Source organism: Triticum urartu, chromosome 7A (genome assembly GCF_056163025.1).
Source record: "Triticum urartu cultivar PI428250 chromosome 7A, HENAU_Tu73, whole genome shotgun sequence".
NCBI lineage: Eukaryota > Viridiplantae > Streptophyta > Magnoliopsida > Poales > Poaceae > Triticum > Triticum urartu.
The window spans coordinates 105,701,432-105,721,023 of NC_141879.1; the positions used below are offsets into that span (position 1 = coordinate 105,701,432).

Genomic DNA, 19,592 nt, shown 5'->3' on the forward strand with positions numbered 1-19,592 from the left:
GAGAGATTTGGTGGAGAATTGTCCAGAAGGCTCTAGTCGCCATCTGGCGCGGTCATCGTCCGCCGTGAGATCAGGCTCATGGAGCGCAATACAGTCGAGCAACTCCTGCCAGTCTGCATTCTCAGCCGGGCCAAAAGGTCTCCGGAACGCGAGTTTCCCCAAGTCAATAAGGGCGGTCGCCACGGAGATCTGCGGGGCAACCGCGATATAGAACAGGTCCGGAAAGCGGGCGGCAAGGGGCGAGTCACCAGTCCATCTATCGAACCAGAACAGAGTGGCGGTGCCGGAACCAATCTAGATCGAGGTCCCGATCTAGAGGACAGGAAGGAGCTGAATGATGGACTACCAGAACTGGGAGCCTCCAGATCGCTGGTAGAAGGCGAGAGGCTGGACGCGGAGGTATTTCTGCTGAATGATGCGAAGCCACAGGCCACCGTCTCCGTTGGCAATCCGCCAGAGCCACCGAGTCAGAAGGGAAATGTTCGTGCGTTTGGAGAACATGATCCCGAGTCCGCCCTGGTCGCGAGGTTTGCAGATCTCAGACCACCTAACCATGTGGTACTTTTGCTTATCACCCTCGCCGGCCCAGAAGAAACGCCCCTGAACGGTGGCAATCTCGTGATGTAGAATCTCGGAAAGGCTGTAGAAGCTCATGATGAATAATAGCAGGCTGGAGAGGGACGAGTTAATGAGCACCGTACGGGCCGCTTTTGAGAGCCAGCGACCCTGCCAGGGCTCGATACGGTGCTGAAACTTTCCCATCGTGGGGCGCAACTCGGCCACCGTAAGCCTAGAGTCGCTAATGGGTATCCCCAGATATGTCGTGGGGAAGCACCCGAGCTGGCAGTTAAGCCAATCCGCTATGCTCTGGCGCTCGTCTTGGGTGTAGCCCAAGACCATCACCTCACTCTTGTCGATGTTGATCCTAAGGCCGGACATTTGCTGGAAGCACAGTAGGAGGAACTTGAGGTTTGAAATATCACTCTCCGAACCCTCCACCATGATAATGGTGTCATCTGCATATTGGAGCAGGGAGATCCCGTTCCCCCCAACTAGATGCGGCACTATCCCCTTAATGTGACCCGCCGCCTTGGCCTTATCCAGAATGGTCGCCAGAGCATCGACAACCATGTTAAACAGGAACAGGGAGAAGGGGTCGCCCTGACGCACCCCATAGAATGTGGGGAAGAATGGGCCGATCTCCCCATTAATGTTCACCGCGGTGCGACCCGAGGAAACCATATGCATCACCCTGGTCACCCATCGGTCGTCGAAGCCCTTCCGGAGCAGACATTCCCGAAGGAAGGCCTAACTGACCGTATCATAGGCCTTGTGGAAGCCCAGTTTCAGGAAGACTGCCTTGAGGTGTTTGGAGTGCACCTCATGGAGAGCTTCGTGGAACGCCAAGACTCCATCAGGGATATATCGGCCCTGGATGAAGGCCGACTGGTCAGGGTGGGTGATCCGGTCGGCTATAGGGGCCGCCCTAATGGCGTACCCTTTCGCGAGGATGCGGAAGATGACGTTAATTGGCCCCCTTCGCGAGGATGCGGAAGATGACGTTAATTGGCCCTCAATGTTACTACCTCCGTCCTGGTTTATTGGCCCCCTTCGCATTTTGTGCTCAATTTTGACCTTAGATTTAACTAATAAAATGGTACTGCATGTAACCAAAAATAAATCACTGAAAATTATATTCAAATATGAATCCAACAATATTTTTTTTATGACATGCATTATTATTTTCTTAGTTAATTAAATTTATGATCAAAGTTTGGCACATAAAATGCTAAGGGGACCAATAAACAGGTAGTTGTTCTCTTCTCCGACCTGCAATGTTAATGCTTTGTGCACGTGAGAGAACCATCTGCATGTGGGTGGGCCATGTTGATCGCCAGTGCACCAGGATCAACTAGATTAAGCTTGAGCCACATAAAAATGAGAAGATGGACAATTGCCTCGATCTTGAGGTCCTGTCATCTTGTCTTCTTCTTCCTTCTCCTAGAGCTTGATCAGATGCGTGTTCGGTCCTTAGCAGTGCTTGCTCTGATCGGTGAGCTTAGGGTCGAGCTTCAGTGAGTGAGAGTGAGAGAGAGGGAGAACTTAGAGCAGCACCCAATTCTTCCACGGCACATACTTTTTATATATTTGCAATGTGCACTAGGGAGCCACCTGGTAGGATAAATGTATCCATAACAGGAGAAAACATCGGTGATTATGTATGGATCAGTACTCCCTTCGTTTCTTCTTAGTCTGCATATAAGATTTGGTCGAAGTCAAACTTTATTGAAAAAAATATCAACATTTACTAAAGCTATATGGTATGAAAATTAATTTTATGATGCATTTAATAATATTGATTTCCTATTGTGAATCTTGATATTTTTTTTCTATAAACTTGATCAAAGTTGACAAAGTTTGATTTTGATCAAATCCTATACGTAGACTAAAAAGAAACGGATGGAGTACCATCCACCGATTTTACATTAAATTGGCCATATATGTCTGAGTGGATTAATTCTAAAACTCATGTGATTCGATTTGCACCTTTCTTAATTTTCTTGGCATATTTTTCCTTGATGCAATCAATACAATGATCAATATCCGCATCTGAGAAATCTAAAGGACGAAGGATTTGTTCTTTAATGAGATACTCAGTTCTCCTATTCGAAATATGGCCTAAGCGACAATGCCATAATTTCGAAGAAGTCTCATTATCATTTCGCTTACGTTTGGTACTGACGTCGTGTTTGAGGAAGAACCAACATTATGAAACTATGGCTTCACTGTAGTTGTCTAATAAAAAGAACACTGCAGCGAATATGATTGTTGCTGCACCGATGTGGTCCATTTGGAAATTATGCAATGACATGTTTTTCGGTCACATTAGTGGTGTGGTTTGCAGGTCCTATGGCAGTGCCTGCTTTGTTTGCTAAAACTGTGCAAGGTGATTTAATCCATACTAAAGGAGTCCTTCTACATTAGAACAAATTATTGTGGGCTCAAATTCATGTTCTTTTCACTGTGGGCTATTTATTTTCATCATCCAACGGATTAGATATATCCATACTACTGCTATAGAATCTCCCAGAACCTCTACATTTCCCTTAATATTTCTCGAATCCATTCAGATACTAGAACACTACATGAAGTGCGACATACGTGAAGATGCCAACAAGTATAATACCCAAATATAAATGGATGGTCTGACCTTCCTGCAGCTGGAAGCAGTCGGAAGCATCGGTCAAGCAACATTGTGAACTGCAATGGACAGAGCCAAATTGCACTTTTTTCTTCTCTCGGCTACTTGAACAATGAGAGATGCTATAGTACAGTAGAAGAACACCTTGTGCCGCGTGGCTTTGGTTTGCAGCCTTGCAGGATAATTTCACTGGCGAGAGCCGTGCAGAGGTTAGCTGGCCAGAGACCACCAGGTGGGGCCAGCCAGCCCCAGCGCTTGGTGTTTAGCCATCATGCATGAGCCCATAGAACCAAAGAATCCCGGCTAATGTAGCTTGAAGATTGAAGATTGCTGCATTCATATTTTTTTTGAAACGGAGGCAAAAGATTTGCATCACACATTAAATAGGACCAAAATATTTGGCACATGTGTGTCATATAAGCAAAATTGTCACACACTTTCTCGCTTCACTTTAATTACATACATGCACGCATTAGCATGATTTTTTCTCCTTCCACAACATTCTTTCTTCCAATTATATGCATGTACTAGAGGATAAACAATATGATGTCATCCTAGATTCTCTTTATTTCAAAAATTCAAAAAATGTATAGCTTAAGCCGCCGGTCCGATGCATAAATTGTCTTCACATAAAAGAATCGTCACGACGAGATCTTTGAAACTAGATCCCATGTTGGTATGTTTCGATGACTTCTTTTTTGAATCAAAAGTTACCACGCCTATGCTACATAAGTTACCACGCCTATTGTATGCAAATTACCGTGTTATTTTCACATATTTTACCATGGTTATGTTTTTCAATATCTTTTTCTTTCCTTGGCCAAAAGTTGCCACAATGTTTGTACATAAGTTATCGGGTATGTTGTTCGTATATTAATGTGTTATTTTCACATAAGTTATCGAGGTTATGTTTTTCAATAGCTTTTTTGTCTTTGGTAAAAGTTACCATGGTGTTTGTCTATTTATCGTCTCAAAAGTTCCCACGCATGAATTACATAAGTTACCACATATGTGGAACGTAAAATTATCATGATACTTTAACATAAGTTACCGGGGGTTTTGTTTGTGAACAACTACCTTTTTTTTCTCCTTGATCAAAGTAACCATGGAGTTTGTAGGTAAGTTATCGGGTATGCGTTTTGTATATTACCAAGCTATTTTCACATAAATTATCGGGGTATGTTTTTTAACAAATACTTTTTTTCCTTGGTCAAATTTACCATGATGTTTGTACATAAGTTATCGGGTATGCGGTTCATTACTACTGTGTTGTTTTTACATAAGTTATTGTGGGGTATGTTTTTCGAAAGCTTTTTCCACTTGGTCAAAGTTACCGTGGTGTTTGTATATAAATTATCAAGTATGTTGCTCGTATATTATCATGCTATTTTCACATAAGTTATCAGAAGGGTAAGTTTTTCAATTACTTTTTCCCCATAGTTAAAGTTAGCATGGTGTTTGTATGTAAATTATCGAATATGCAGTTCATATATTACCGTGCTAGTTTTGCATAAGTTACTAGAGGTATATTTTTCAACTACGGTTTCCCCTTCTTGATCAAAGTTACCACGGTGTTTGTATGTAAATTATCAGATATGCAATTCATATATTATCATGCTATTTTCACATAAGTTATCGGGAGGGTAATTTTTTCAGTAACTTTTTCCCTCCTTGATCAAAGTTACCGTGGTTTTTGTGCGTAACTTTTCAGGTATGCGGTTGAAATATTACCATGCTATTTACGCTGAATTTATCATGAGCATGTTTTTAAACTTTTTCACCGGTCAAAAGTTACCATGGTGTCTATGTGTAAGTTATCATGTCTGCGGTGTGTATATTACCATCCTATTTACGCAGAATTTACCATGAGCATGTTTTCAACAACTCCGCCCCCTCTCTTCAAAAGTTACCATGGTGTTATCGTAAGTTATCATGCTTGCGTTGAGTATATTACCATGCTATTTTGGCAAAACTTACGAGGTATGTTTTCAAACAATTTTTCTCTTGGGTCAAAAAAGTTACCATGATGTTAGGTGGTGCTTTCATCAACTTTTTTCTCTAGGTAAAAGATATTGTGGTGTTTGTACCTAAGTTGTTAGGTTTGCAACCAATACATTACCATTCTGTTTACGTAGAAAATTACCAGGGTGTGTTTTTAACAAAAAAATCTCTGGTCAAAGTTTATCATGGTGTTTGCACGTAAGTTACCAACACCGCGGTGCGTATATTACCAGACCTTTTACACAAAAATTACAAGTGTATGTTTCACCAACTCTTCTCATTATGTCAAAAAATTACCATTGTGTTTGTATGTGAGTTATCAGATCTGCAGAGTTCAACTTTCCATGTTATGGACACAGAAGTTACCGGGGTAAAATTCAACAACTTTTTTCCTAGTCAAAGTTACCATGGTGTACGTGTGTGCTCATATGTTATTGGGTTTGCGGTGCATAAATTAACATGTTATTTACACAGCGGTTACCAGTGGAATGTTTCAACAATTTATTCATCGGGTCAAAGTTACCATCATCAGCTAAAACAATGTTTACACATACGTATTTTGTTTTCTGTAATGCCATTGCTCTATTATGTTTTTTTCAAAAAGGGGGTCAGGCCCCGACATTGCTCTATTATGTACCAGCCGCCTTAACAATACTACCTTTTTCTTTTCTATCATATGTTCATAAGAATTATATGATTCTCATAAGAATATCTTGCTCATAAGGATATCATAAAAACTATCTGATTTTCCATAAGACCAACATAAGTTATATTATGCATATACCTTAAACAATAAATTTCGGAGATGCCATTTTCTAGCCAAGAGATAGGTTAGAACTGAAATATTTCTTTCCTTGCAGATAACAAAGGAAGAAAATATTGATGTAGTTGACTAAACAATGAAAGGTTTTCATTTCCGAGAAAGATAAAACTAGGGGAATTTTGTTGCACTAACTGAAGGACTTAATTTTGAACTCTTTGATGTTGCGGTGTAGACTAAGTGCTTCAGGCACTCTTCTGCTTGATAATCATCCAATTTCATCTGGTCTTGTTGTCAATCAACATCATGTATGCTTCCAAAAATGCATGTAAAGCCGCCTGAAAGTTTCATTGCATTACTCTAAGAGGAATAGTTTCTGGAGACTTTGCCAATGACCAACAGAGTAGGAGTAGTAGATGAACTTACCAACTATTTAGCTCCGCCCTTCCTATCAAAGGACATTTCTAGCACAAGTTTGGCAATATTTGGTCGATCAGAGAACAACAATCGTGCTCCTTGAGTTGCTATTTCATTAAGTGAGCAAGATAAACAAAGGGTACGCCAGATAGTGAAATGAAGTATTATGGTTAATGAGACCACTCCCGAAAGATGCAGGTTTCAGTACAACAGAAAATTACTAGAAAGACATAGAAACGTAACTTACTTGTACCAATTAGACTTAGGGTCTCCAATGCACTCTCGATTTCATCAGTATTTTGACTTTCCTCCATCCTCAATATTTTGTCTATGGCCAGGAGCAGGTTCGTAACACCTAACATGGAGAAACCCTAATTAACATATCAATCTCATAACACCTAATAAATGGCGATGATGACAAGGCCTTTTTGATTGGCACACAACAACCGTACCATGCTTCCATGCCTAGATGATAATGAACCAATGTCATCATCAGAACAGTTGGTTTGGTAAAACAGAATATAGCATGGTTCATGACTAGATTAGCAACAAAGAACGGCTCCAACCTATTGCCAAGTGTAAGTATTACATCACCAGTAGCAAACTCCAAATCAGTTATGCACTTATGCATGCTAGATGGTATCCAAATGCTAAAAGGAATATGGCAGCAGTGCATAGCACTAACTTGGCACTAATATGGCAGCAGTATGCCGGAGATGGGTAGGCGACGCTGCGAATCCATGGAGAAAGGGGTGATGTGCAGGTGCTCGGCCGGCCGTATGCCGCGGCGATGAACTTGCATGTCGGGGGCGTGACCGGCGGCGGTGTACACTACGGCCGTTGATGGTGTGGAGTTGCACGGCCGGAGAGTTGCCTCAGGTTGTGGCGCCAACGCGTCGATGGACGGAGCCGCCAGCGTGGAGTTGAGAGGCATGGTGAGATGGGATACCGGGATAGCCATTGCCGAGGATGATAAGGACGAGGAGGCTTGACGGTGAAGTCCCAAGGGAACCACAGACTGGATCCCGACGCCCCACAGGCTGGGAGTGGAGCTCACCCTCAGGTCTCACCTGGATTCGGTGAGGGCGTGATCTTGGGGACGGGATGAGGGGAAAGGAAGGCGAGGGAGGCGGGTGGGTCGTCTGCAGAGTTAGGTCGCTCGCAGAGAAAAAATAGAGAAGAGGCGCGATTGGATCGGGATAACGATCGAAGGGCGTTGACGAGATCATGTGGCATTTTTGCAATCTGCCACACGGTTGCCACATACATATTTCGTACTAAATAAGGAGAGAAGAGTTTGTTACAACATACACCCAAAATACGGCATGTCAATTATTCTCGCAATAGAAAAGACCCTAACTTCTTTGCCCCGGTGGTGATCCAAATGTTTGCCTCGTCTACGATGGTGTTGCGTAAAGTTGGCGGAGGTGCGCTCTTATGCCGAAACACTCTTGCATTTCTCTCATTCCAAATGACCCACGAGACAAGCATGGTGATCGAGGCCTTCACTTTTCGGTTGGTGGTGCCCACGGCGCTCATGCTCGCCCACCATGCCTTGACTGAGTCGAACGAGCTCCACGCAGACGTGTCCATGTCGTGTATGAGAAATTTCTAAATAACCAAATTCCACAGCCTCAGCGTGAAGCAGCACCTGAAGAATAGATGGATTCCACATTCTTGCACACCCCCGCACAAGGGCCAAGGGCCACAATTTGGCCAACCTCTCTTAGCCAGCCTGTCGGCGGTCCAAATTCGATCTTGCAGCGCGATCCAAGCAAAGAACTTGACCTTTGGTGGGGCCCAAGGCTTCCAAACCATTTGGTCCATGGGGGAGAGGACCAAACCCAAAAATTGTGCCCTATAAGCAGAGGCCACAGAATAATGCCTAGAGTCTGAGTGTTTCCATGTTATGTCATCCTCAGCAAGCTCATCAAGATGCACCTCACGCAGAAGCATCCAAAGGGTGAAGAATTGAGTTACATGTTCGGTGGAAGCAACCGCAGGCGGCCTGATTTTGAGGATCCACGCGTTTTCCTTGATGGCCTCCCGTACCTTCCAAAGTTTCCGCGATGAAGACTCGTAAATGAGAGGAGCAATGTCCTTGGGCTTGCGCCCAAGGAGCCAAGGGGATTCCCAGAAGGGTGTCCTCGCCCCATTCCTGACATTGATTGTGGTGCAAGCGTAGAAGAAGTTGAGATCTTCCTTATCACACGGGTTATCTCTCCCAACCCACAATTCTGTTGGCTCCTTCCATTCGTACCAAGGCTACCGCAGTCTCAAAGCCCGCGTGAACTTATTGGTGTTGAGGACCCCAAGCCCACCATAAGCAAGCGGCCGACTGACAATGTCCCAGTTGACCTTGCATTTTGCCCCGGTTGTCTTATCTGACCCGGACCACAGGAAGGCCCTCTCAAGCTTGTCGATGCTTTGAAGGATGGTAGGCTGTATGACAAGCGGTGTGATGAAGTAAATCACTTGGGAAGCGAGCACCGACTTGACAAGAGTCGCGCGCCCAATGGTGGTAATGTGTTGGCCCTCATATGTTGTCAATCTGCTTGCCACCTTGTCCACAAGGAATTGCAGGTCAACGAGCTTTAGCTTCCACACAGAGAGTGGTAGGACCAAATATCGCAGCGGGAAGGAGGCCCTAACAGCCGGCAACCCTTGGGTGATGCGCCCCAAGTCAAGGTTACCGCACCGAATCGGAACCATCGAGCTCTTATGGAAGTTGGTGCACAGACCGGTGACATCCCCAAAGCCTCACAGAATAGTCGCAAGCTTGTCCACATCACTTTTGATCGGAGCTACAAATACAGCTGCGTCATCCGCATAAAGGGAGGTACGCATTCATTTGAGTGTCGAGACATGCTTCGTATTTAGAATACTCCCACGAGATCCCACAACAACCTGAAAAGGAAAACAGCCAGATTATATGAGACAAGGGAAGAACAAAATACTCCCTCCATCTGAAATTACTTATCGCAGAAATGAATAAAATGGATGTGTCTAAAACTAAAATATGTCTAGACACATCCATTTTTCCGAGAAGTAACTTCGGACGGAAGTTAGTACCGGGTATTAACAAGGTCTTGTTTGGGAGAAAGAACTAGTCCTACCACCCATGACTCATGCATCATATTCTCGTTCAATGTGTACTTCGAACCTAGGGTGGTTGGGGTGTGTGTTGGCTGCTCTCTCTATGGCAGCCTTTGCGACCTCAACAACCCGATCAGTGCTCTCGGTAGCGCCATGAAGTGTACAATGAAGGGACCCAAGGCAGGGGAGGTTTTCAATACCGAAATAAAAACACCATAAGACAGAGTCTCTGTTTTAGCTGCACTGAAACTAATGAAGAGAAACTCTAGCTTCGGCATGGATCCTTCTACAAACACGAGCTCCATCATATGCTCATCTGTATAGAAGAAAAGCACCTTTAGACATGCGAATACACTGGTACCACTTACTGTAAGCCTTCCTATAGACTCTGCTTCTCCTTTTACGCACAGAATTAAAAAGGACAAAGTGGGTAAGCCTCCAAGGGCATAGAGATCTTCCTGCTTGTCTGACTTGACAATAAGGATTAACCTCTGGAGGTTGACGAATGATCCTACCCAATCTGGAATGCGCAAAATGGTCTGAGAAATTATAAGTTCTCGGAGACTGCGCGGAGCAGGGCACCACTGTTCCAGTAAGAAGCTGTCATCTAATGAGTAATCATTCCGATACCATCCTCACTACCAATCTTTAGAGAATCAAGGCTGAGTGTGCTTAGTTTATAGATAGTGGAGGCAATAACTTTCATGCACTCCTTGTTAACTTCTGTTGGATCATCGCCTAATTTCAGTCGCAACTTCCTCAGATTCTTTAGCTGGCAAAGTTCTTGAAAAAAGTTGGATGATTGCAAGAAGATGTCGATCTGTTTCAACGTCTGCAATGATTGCATCTTGCCAATTCCATCTGGATATTTAACATTACTACCAGTAAATAGATGCACCAAATTTCCAAGACTTAGAATAGCTGCTGGTAATTCATGCAGATTGGTGTTTCTTAGGTCCAACATCCGTAAGCATTGTAGATGTCCAACATGTTTTGGGAGATCACTAATATTCTATATCTGAGGTTCACATACCTCAACTGAAACAACCTCCCTATATTTGCAAGATGATCACTTCTCAATTTGTGCATACCTTTAAAGTCCAGAACACACAAATACCTGAACTTCTCTAGGACAGGGATTTCCTCTAAATGTCCGAACACATTAAGTGATCGGACTTGAGACCATGTAAGACTCGCTGGTAGAGTAGTATTTCCTTTTTTTGCCAACTTGAAGAGAGAGCCGACGAAGTTTTCTTTGTGCTCCAATAGTTAAAGTGGGAACACCAACGAAAGTAACAAAGTTCTCTTCAATAGACTTGGATATGATGAAATAAAGAATTGTATCATGAATACAACAACTCTTCACCTCATCACATGTGCCTGTCCTCATAGGTTGGATTAGACTTCTATTGATCAGCTCGCTGAAACTCATCTCTCCTAGCTCGTCTACCGTATATCCTAGTTCTTCATGAATGAATCCCTCAGCAATCCATCTGTTTATGAGGTCCTGTTTCTCAATAGTATTGTCTTCCGGAAATATACTTAGGTATAGTAGACATGTTTTAAGATGAGGAGGAAGGTCAAAATAACTAAGTGATAATATCTTTACCATTCCTTCAATGCTAGAATTTTTTTCAATCGCACAACCAATTGAATTTCTGATTTGATCCTAATGATCCTTTGTACATGGTTTGTTGGCCAATAAACCAAATATAGCAATAATCGCCAAAGGCAAGCCAGCACATCTTTCCAATATTTGATTAGACACATCTCTGAGATATGAAGGGCATTTTTCTTTGGAGCTGAATAACCTTTTGTGAAATAATTGTCTGGAGTGAACCATATTCAGAGGCCTTATATTATAAATATGGTCATTGAAAGATGAACAACATGACTGAGCTACATTATTTATACGAGTAGTGGTGATTATTCTACTGTCGCAACTGGTCTTGGGGAATGCACACTTTACAATATCCCATGTTTCGACATTCCATATATCATCAACTACAATTAAGTACCTGCACATGATTTTTATGAGCGACATTAGTGAGGCTTTAATATATCCTACAAAATCATACGACAAAAGAAAGAAGATTTTTTTCCTGATTAACAACAAACGATATAAGAAAGTTGATACTCCCTCCAATCAGTACAGAGGGAGTACTTGTTTAAGCTGACATTACTGTAGATGTTGTTGTTGAACCCAGTTTCGTGATAATTACATTTTGCAAGCTGAGTTGCTTGTTGGACAGCTAGTGCTGGAGTATAATGTCCGGCCCTCTCTCTCAGATCGGTCTTTTGGTTGCATTGGCTAGAGCATGCACTTCTACATGGCATCAGAGTCATCTGCAGCCTGTAGCCGCTGCTGCTGGCTGAGAGCCACTGCCGACGTTCGCCGAGGCCGCGTTGTTCGAAAGGGCTCCCCCGCCACCACAGGCTCCGCCATGCCACCCCAGGCCATACCCAACAACCATAGTTGTCAATGCAGTGGCTATACAAGCTGAAGTGCTAATATTATAGGAGGTAATAATCTTTTTGTTCTCATCATGTTCAGAGGCTAGAGCATGCACTTCTACATGGTATCGGAGCCAAGAGGTCTTGAGTTCAAGACCCGGTTGGCTGCAATTATATTGCAGCCCACTTTCGATCCACGTTTTGGCCTGAGGGAGCCACATGTGATGGGGGGTGTTGACGTATAATGTGCTGCCTAGTCTCTTCCATAAGATCGGTCTTTTGGTTGCATTGGCTAGAGCATGCACTTCTACATGGTATCAGAGCCAAGAGGTTTTGAGTTCAAGACCCGGCTGACGCAATTAAATTGCAGCCCACTTTCGGTCTACGTTTAGGCCTGAGAGAGCCACACGTGAGGGGGAGTGTTGACGTATAATGTGCTGCCTAGTCTCTTCCATAAGATCGGTCTTTTGGTTGTATTCGCTAGAGCATGCACTTCTACATGATATTAAAGCCAAGAGGTCTTGAGTTGAAGACCCGGCTGGTGCAATTAAATTGCAGCCCATTTTTGGTCCATGTTTAGGCCTGAGGGAGCCACACGTGAGGGGGAGTGTTGACGTATAATGTGTTGCCTAGTCTCTTTCATCAGATCGGTCTGATGGATGAACTGGTTAGGTGCATAAAGTTACAACAAATAGGTTCAGGGTTCAAAACCCCCGCTTTCGCTGCCCACGTCATATAGCTTCAAAGGAGCATAGACGTGAGGGGGAGTGTTGGAGTATAATGTCCTGCCCTCTCTTTCAGATCAGTCTTTTGGTTGCATTGGCTAGAGCATGCACTTCTATAGTTGGTACTAACATATTACAAAATGAATTGTTGTTTTTGTACATGTTTTTTTGGCCAGGAGTTATCTTCCATTATCTAAAAATATGGTGGTCATGCAAGCATGCAGAAGGTCAAATAAAAGGTGTACTTACATATTAAGACGAATCATCATATGGTTGGGAAAATATATAATTATTAGAAGATGACGAGTAAAATTGAGTTGAGGTAGCACCTTTTGTCTTTGAGGAAGTTGGAGATCTTGATAATGAGTTGTTGTTCATCCGCAGCTTCACTAGCATAGTCTTTCTTACTTACTTCACTAAGAATAGTTCTAAGAATTTTCATCATATCTGGATTTCTTAACACCGATATGAAAGCCTGACATTCAAATTCCCCTTTCAACTCTCCATATACTTGGTGTGCAAGAGTCGTCTTACCCAGTCCACCAAAACCAACAATAGAGACCACCTTTGGATGTTGTTGCGTTGATTTACCCCCAACTTCTTCAGTAAGCAATGTGATAACATCATGCTTCGGCCCATCAATACCGACAAGGTTTGACATGTCCGTAAATATAGCAAGAGCTCTAGGGTCGACAGTAGTGTTGCTTGTCTTGGAGACACCCTCACCAATCTTGTACCTTGCATGCCTCTCGCCCACCATAATCACTTGCTTCTTCAAATCTTGGATTGCTTTGGCAATACTACTCCGACTCCTGGTCTTCTCTAACAAATTCTTGATCTTCTCAATAAAGCCATATGGCTTAGTGTCATCGCGTAGCATGAATTCGTCGAGGCTGTCTTCGATGTCGTAGGACAGATCCCGCACCTCATTCATCCATGCCATGTCTTGCGCATCAGGATTCTCGACCTCAGACATTTTCAGCAGAAAAGCATGGATGGCCATGAGTTCATCGGCGAGGAACTTTATCTGGCTGTGCACTCCCTTGAAACGCTTGTACTCGTCGCCCAGCACAATGACCAGCTTCCCCAGGACGGGTTTCAAGGCGCCCGTGGCGGCATTGACAAGAAACCCCTCCATTCCTCATGATCTTAGATCCGTCAATCAAATTCACGTGCACAAAAGATAGATTATTTATGAGGAAAATAAGGGGGAAATATGATGTACGTAGATTTGATGGACAAAATATGCAAAAGGAGAAAGAAAAAAAGCGCTTGATCCTGAATTACAGATACGTCGAACAGAATAACCAGATCTAACGGGAGGGTGATGCATCTTGTATACTTGTACCTGAGCTGGAGGAGGCTGATGTGATATCGCCAGGGACTGATCCGCTAAGATTGCAGCTGCAGTCGCGGCGGCGGCCTTGGAGCTCGCCACGCACCACGGAGTAGCTTCTCCTCTCCTTCCTCAGCGCTTGCGTCGTGGACGGGCGAGCGCCCAGATTTCTGCACGGCACCCAGCTTTGTCACTTTGTGATTGCTTGTGCACTGGTAGTTTCTCCGCACTCAGCGTGATCCTTTGTGCTTGCTTGGAGTTGGCGAGTCACCATGCTTTGTTTTTTTCGGCAAAAGAAATATATTAATATTACGGAGATATCAATTACACCCGGCCTCTACAACAATACAATTAGTAAAGACATTGCAGATGTACACAGCCAAAAAACAACAACAACAACAACAACAACAACAACAACAACAACAACAACAACAACAACAACAATAATAATAATAATAATAATAATAAGAAGAAGAAGAAAGATGCCGCAACAGTGTGTTAGCATAAGCCATGCCATGTGCGGTGTGCGGTGGCGACCGGCGTCGGGTGCGCCAGATGCGTGTTCGTGTATGCGTGGGAGAGGCAGCCCGAGTCGTGTGTGTTGTGACAGTTCGTGCATGGATGTAGCTGGATTAGTGGTCGCAGGTGGTGACCGAGCCACACGGGTCATTCGTGCATCTAGTCTAGGTAGTTAGTATATGGATGCATGCATGGGCTGTTAACTTGTTAGCCGGCCAGTGGTGGTTGGATTACTACGTGTGTGCGTGAGTTAGTGGCCGGTGTGATGGCCGGGTTGTGTGTGTGCGTCCGGGTATAAAAAGCCCTCCCATGTATTGATCGAAGTGTGCCGGTATTAGCTGAGTGTAGCCATGTAGCCACTGTAAAGAAAGGATTGGGGCGTTCGTGCGTCCATGGCGGCGTTCGTGCGCCGGCCGGAAAATCTTGTGTCCACTGTTTTTCTTCTTTCACCTCCGTTCGAGTGAGAAGAGAGGTAGCTAGAGGGCTGCGGTTCCAACACAGTGATCAATTCCTCGTAGCTGTAGCACGAACCACCACCTAGACAACATCCGAGTCCTAATTCTCCAAAAACAACGCCTCCAGAAAGAAAACAGTGCAGAAGCACCGTCATTGCCCGGTCCTAGATCTTAGGTTTTCACCTTAGAGAAGATCCGTGCTCTCAAAACAATGCTTTCAACAAGCTCACTCCCAGACACAATCAATTAAGGCCATACCTTGGGCTTTCATCCTGAAAGCCAAGACTCTGTACTCTGCCTGTGATGCCGTCCCCACTTGCCGATGCCGCTGCCACGAGTCATGAATCACCAAGCAAAGTCCTTATCGCCGCGAGGACTTGATCCGCTATTACAAGACCTAAGACCTCAGCCACCATGACGTTCTCTGTCACTGTCTTCACCACGGAAACTAAAATACCGACGTGTCCCATACTGTCAACAAACAACGAAGCTTCGCGTCGCACCCTCCTGAAGCCATTCGGGTTGAAATAGGGGTGCACACGACCGAATCCCATCTAATACAGAAATCTACAGGCGTCAAGCACCCAATGAGGATCTCCAGCGGAGCATTCCGGAACTCGTCAATGGGCAAATCCATGAGGGCCGGCAACCGGCAGAGCACCATCTTAGAGCAAAAAGAACCAAAGGACCACGCCACCCGCCGGCTCCCAACAGCAGGCCGGAGCTCTCAGCAAACACCACCGCCACCACCCGCACCACGCGGAGATGAGTAGCTGAGCCGCAAAGAACCCCCCGAACGAGACGTCGTGCCGCCCTCGCAGCCACGGCTACAGTCGTAGTCATCGGAAAAATCCAGGGCCACCGCCCCGGCGCCCATCTCCGACGTAAGAACCATGCCGTCCAGGGCTGCCATGGAGCTCCAGCCGGAGATCCCGCAACGCGAGAGGGATGGGGCCCCCGCTGCCATCAGTCGCGCGAGGAGGATGAGGACCCGACACCGCTATCAGCCTCACAGCCTTAGACCTGAGGCATCCTTCAGCAGTGGTGAGGGGAGGAGGATCGAAGGAGGAAAGGGCGGCGGCGCGCTCATGCGATTCGCCCGAGTCGCCCCTCCTGGGAGGGACGCGGGGGCGATCCCCTTTTTTGCTGTCTGTAATCGTAAGAGAGGCAAAGATATTGTTGTTTGCTTTTTCATTTGACAACATTGTTGTTGGTTTTTCCTTTTTCGAAAGGACAACATGGCGATTAAAGGGGATCACCACGACAAAACATTATTGTTTAATAATCTACAAACCACTGATTGTGGGAATCGACATCTGCCAACTCCTTTCGTTTCATTATTAAAGGGGCTACTTGGTCTCTCTAACAACTCTCACCCATCCACTACTCCCTACTTCTATTTATCTATCAAAAAATATGAACTGTTCATTTGGTGGGATCGAGTTTATTATAGTGTTGATTAACGGAAATTGCTTTTGAAAGCCGAGCTCCTTGGAGGCCGTTTTCTGAAGAATGCAAAATTCAGAAAAATTCATACTCTTACGTTTCAAAAAGTTGTGAAAACAAATACAGATATACATGAAGACATAATGTACGTGTGCGTAAATTTTCACGATAAAATACGCTGAATTGAGGGTTGCGTAAAAAAAGTCCGTGGCTTTTCATCACATGATATTGTTCATCCCCAAAGTCCATCAATTTGTTTTTCTTTGTAAAGGTCACAATTCAATGTATTTCATTGTGAATTTTTACACACGCACATTTCATCCCTATATACATGCATATTTTTTCATGTATTTTTTAAACCAGAAAGTTTGATTTTTTTATAATTTCGGCCTCCATGGAGCCTAGTCACCAAAATAACCTACACATTGATTAATCCGTTAGAAATCCCCACCTTAATAATTCGACATCGTTGTACGTCACCCAGTCGATGTTTCATAAAGATCAGCCATGATGGCAACCATTCGATTTGTCCCACATACTCCATTGGATCATCGCAACATGGACTATGTTGCACTCACCCATTGCAACATGGACTATATATTTTGATCATCCTGGCTTGCGTGACACTGCAAATATGTAGGCCTTTGGGCACTCATTGCAACATAAACTATGTTGTGATCACCCCGCGTTGAAATACATGGACAAGCTTGGCATAGGAATTACGACATGATGGTTTTCGACAGTGCGGTTGCTTCTAACACAGTGGTGACAGTGATGGGTGATGTGGTGGTCTCCTATGATTGCCTTGCAACATGGCGGTCGTTGGAGTGACAACACGCGGCTACAAAGTAGCCTTGCAATTTGACGGTCTACGCGGTTGCTTTGAACCATAGTTGTTGGGGATATTACTACTGGACGTAAATCGGCCAGGAGTAGCCGGATTAACTCCAAGAAGATCAGAAGCCCGTGAAGACATAAGGATGGTGGCGCTTTACAAAGGCCCAAGGCCCAAAGGCGAGTTAAGGCCTATAGATGTAAACCGACTTTCTCATGTAACTTGCATTGTAAGATAGGAAGGATAGAGACCGAGCTGGACACATTTATGATCCAGCCTCGGGACTCTGTAAACCAGCGGGCATCAACCTGTGTATATAAAGGGACAACCCGACAGCGGTTTAGGGACAACAGACAACAACTCGAGAGCCAGGCAAAATGGATTCACTCCTTGGTCATCGAAACTCTAGCAATACCAAACACAACTAGAAGTAGGCTTTTACCTTCATCGAAGGGGGCGAACTAGTATAAAAAAAACCTTGTGTCCCTTGTCCGGCTTAACCCCTTTAAGATAACTCGTAGCGATTGGACAGAGTTGCAGGCACCAGAGGAAAAGCCAGATAACACTTATTGGACTATTCACTTCGATGGTCCACGCAATTGGAGGGCTCGGGGGCTGGAGTCATATTAACTTCCCCACGAGATGACAAGTTTTGTTATGTTCTTCGCTTAATGTTCCCTTATACTAACAATGCAGCTGAATACGAGGCCTTACTTCACGGTCTTCGGATGGCTAAGGAGATGACCTTAAGCCGGGTTAAGTGCTTCGGTGACTCGGACCTGGTGGCCCAACAGGTATCTGGCACTTGGGATTCTAAGGACCCACTCATGGCTCCATATCGACGAGAGGTGGACATAGTGGCTGGTCATTTCAAGGGTTATCAAGTTGACCATATAGACCGGCGAAAGAATGAAGCGGCGGACGCTTTAAGTCGCCTAGGCTCTCAGCGTAAACCGTTGCCACCTAATGTCTTCCTCGATGTACTGCATAATCCGTCGGTCAAGATACCCACATAGGAAGAGTTGGCTATTCCTGACCCGGAGGCCCAATTGGTGGCATCTTTGCATGTAATACCGGATTGGACAGTCCCGTACTTGGCTTACATGATCCGAGGCGAGTTATCGGAGGACGAATCCTTGGCCCGACAGATAATCCGGCGTTCCAAGTCAATGACCATAATCAATGGGGAGTTACGTCTGTCGGTGTCAAAACCGGCGGATCTCGGGTAGGGGGTCCCAAACTGTGCGTCTAGGCCGGATGGTAACATGAGGCAAGGGACACGAAGTTTTACCCAGGTTCGGGCCCTCTTGATGGAGGTAAAACCCTACATCCTGCTTGATTAATATTGATGATATGGGTAGTACAAGAGTAGATCTACCACGAGATCGGAGAGGCTAAACCCTAGAAGCTAGCCTATGATATGATTGTTGTTCTGTATGTTGTCCTACGGACTAAAACCCTCCGGTTTATATAGACACCGGAGAGGGTTAGGGTTACACAAAGTCGGTTACAATGGTAGGAGATCCACATATCCGTATCGCCAAGCTTGCCTTCCACGTCAAGGAAAGTCCCTTCCGGACACGGGACGAAGTCTTCAATATTGTATCTTCATAGTCCAGGAGTCCGGCTGAAGGTATAGTCCGGCCATCCGGACACCCCCTAATCCAGGACTCCCTCAGTAGCCCCTGAACCAGGCTTCAATGACGACGAGTCCGGCGCGCAGATTGTCTTCGGCATTGCAAGGCGGGTTCCTCCTCCAAGTACTTCATAGAAGATTTTGAACACAAAGATAGTGTCCAGCTCTGCAAAATAAGTTTCCACATACTGCCATAGAGAGAATAATATTTACACAAATCTAATCTGCTGACGTATTCCGTAGCATGACAACACCACGGCCAAGCCTTTATTCGAATCGTTTTATTATCCCACCTCGGCGTGTCATGCGAGGCAGTTTCCTTGGCACGTCTTGTTAAAGCAGAGATCGTGTCCCCTTATTCCGGGATTCTCATCAATACGGGCGTGGGTAACCCAACTGCGCCATTGATTACGGTGCTTGGAGATAAGCGAGTTTTACCAGGCTGGTGGGGACACGTAGTTGCGTCCACCCATATAAGGGGATAAGGATCCACCTTTTCACCTACGCCTTCTTCCTCCTTTGCCTATCCATTTACGCGCACTCGAGCTCCAGCGCCCAAGTCCGCACTCCCCACCTCAACCTTCTCCAGCCATGTCCGGAGCGGGAGGCAAGTGGATGGTCTCCTCCGTCACGGAGGGGCACATCAAAAAACTGAGGAAGGCCGGATACTTGTCTAACGACATCGCGTACCGGCTTCCCGAAGAGGGGCA

At 45.0% G+C, this 19,592-nt stretch overlaps 1 pseudogene; it reads right to left on the reverse strand.

Moving 5' to 3' along the window:
* Positions 1 to 9,739: 9,739 nt before the first annotated feature.
* LOC125518432 (disease resistance protein RGA5-like) lies at positions 9,740 to 13,796 on the reverse strand (annotated as a pseudogene).
* Positions 13,797 to 19,592: the final 5,796 nt, after the last annotated feature.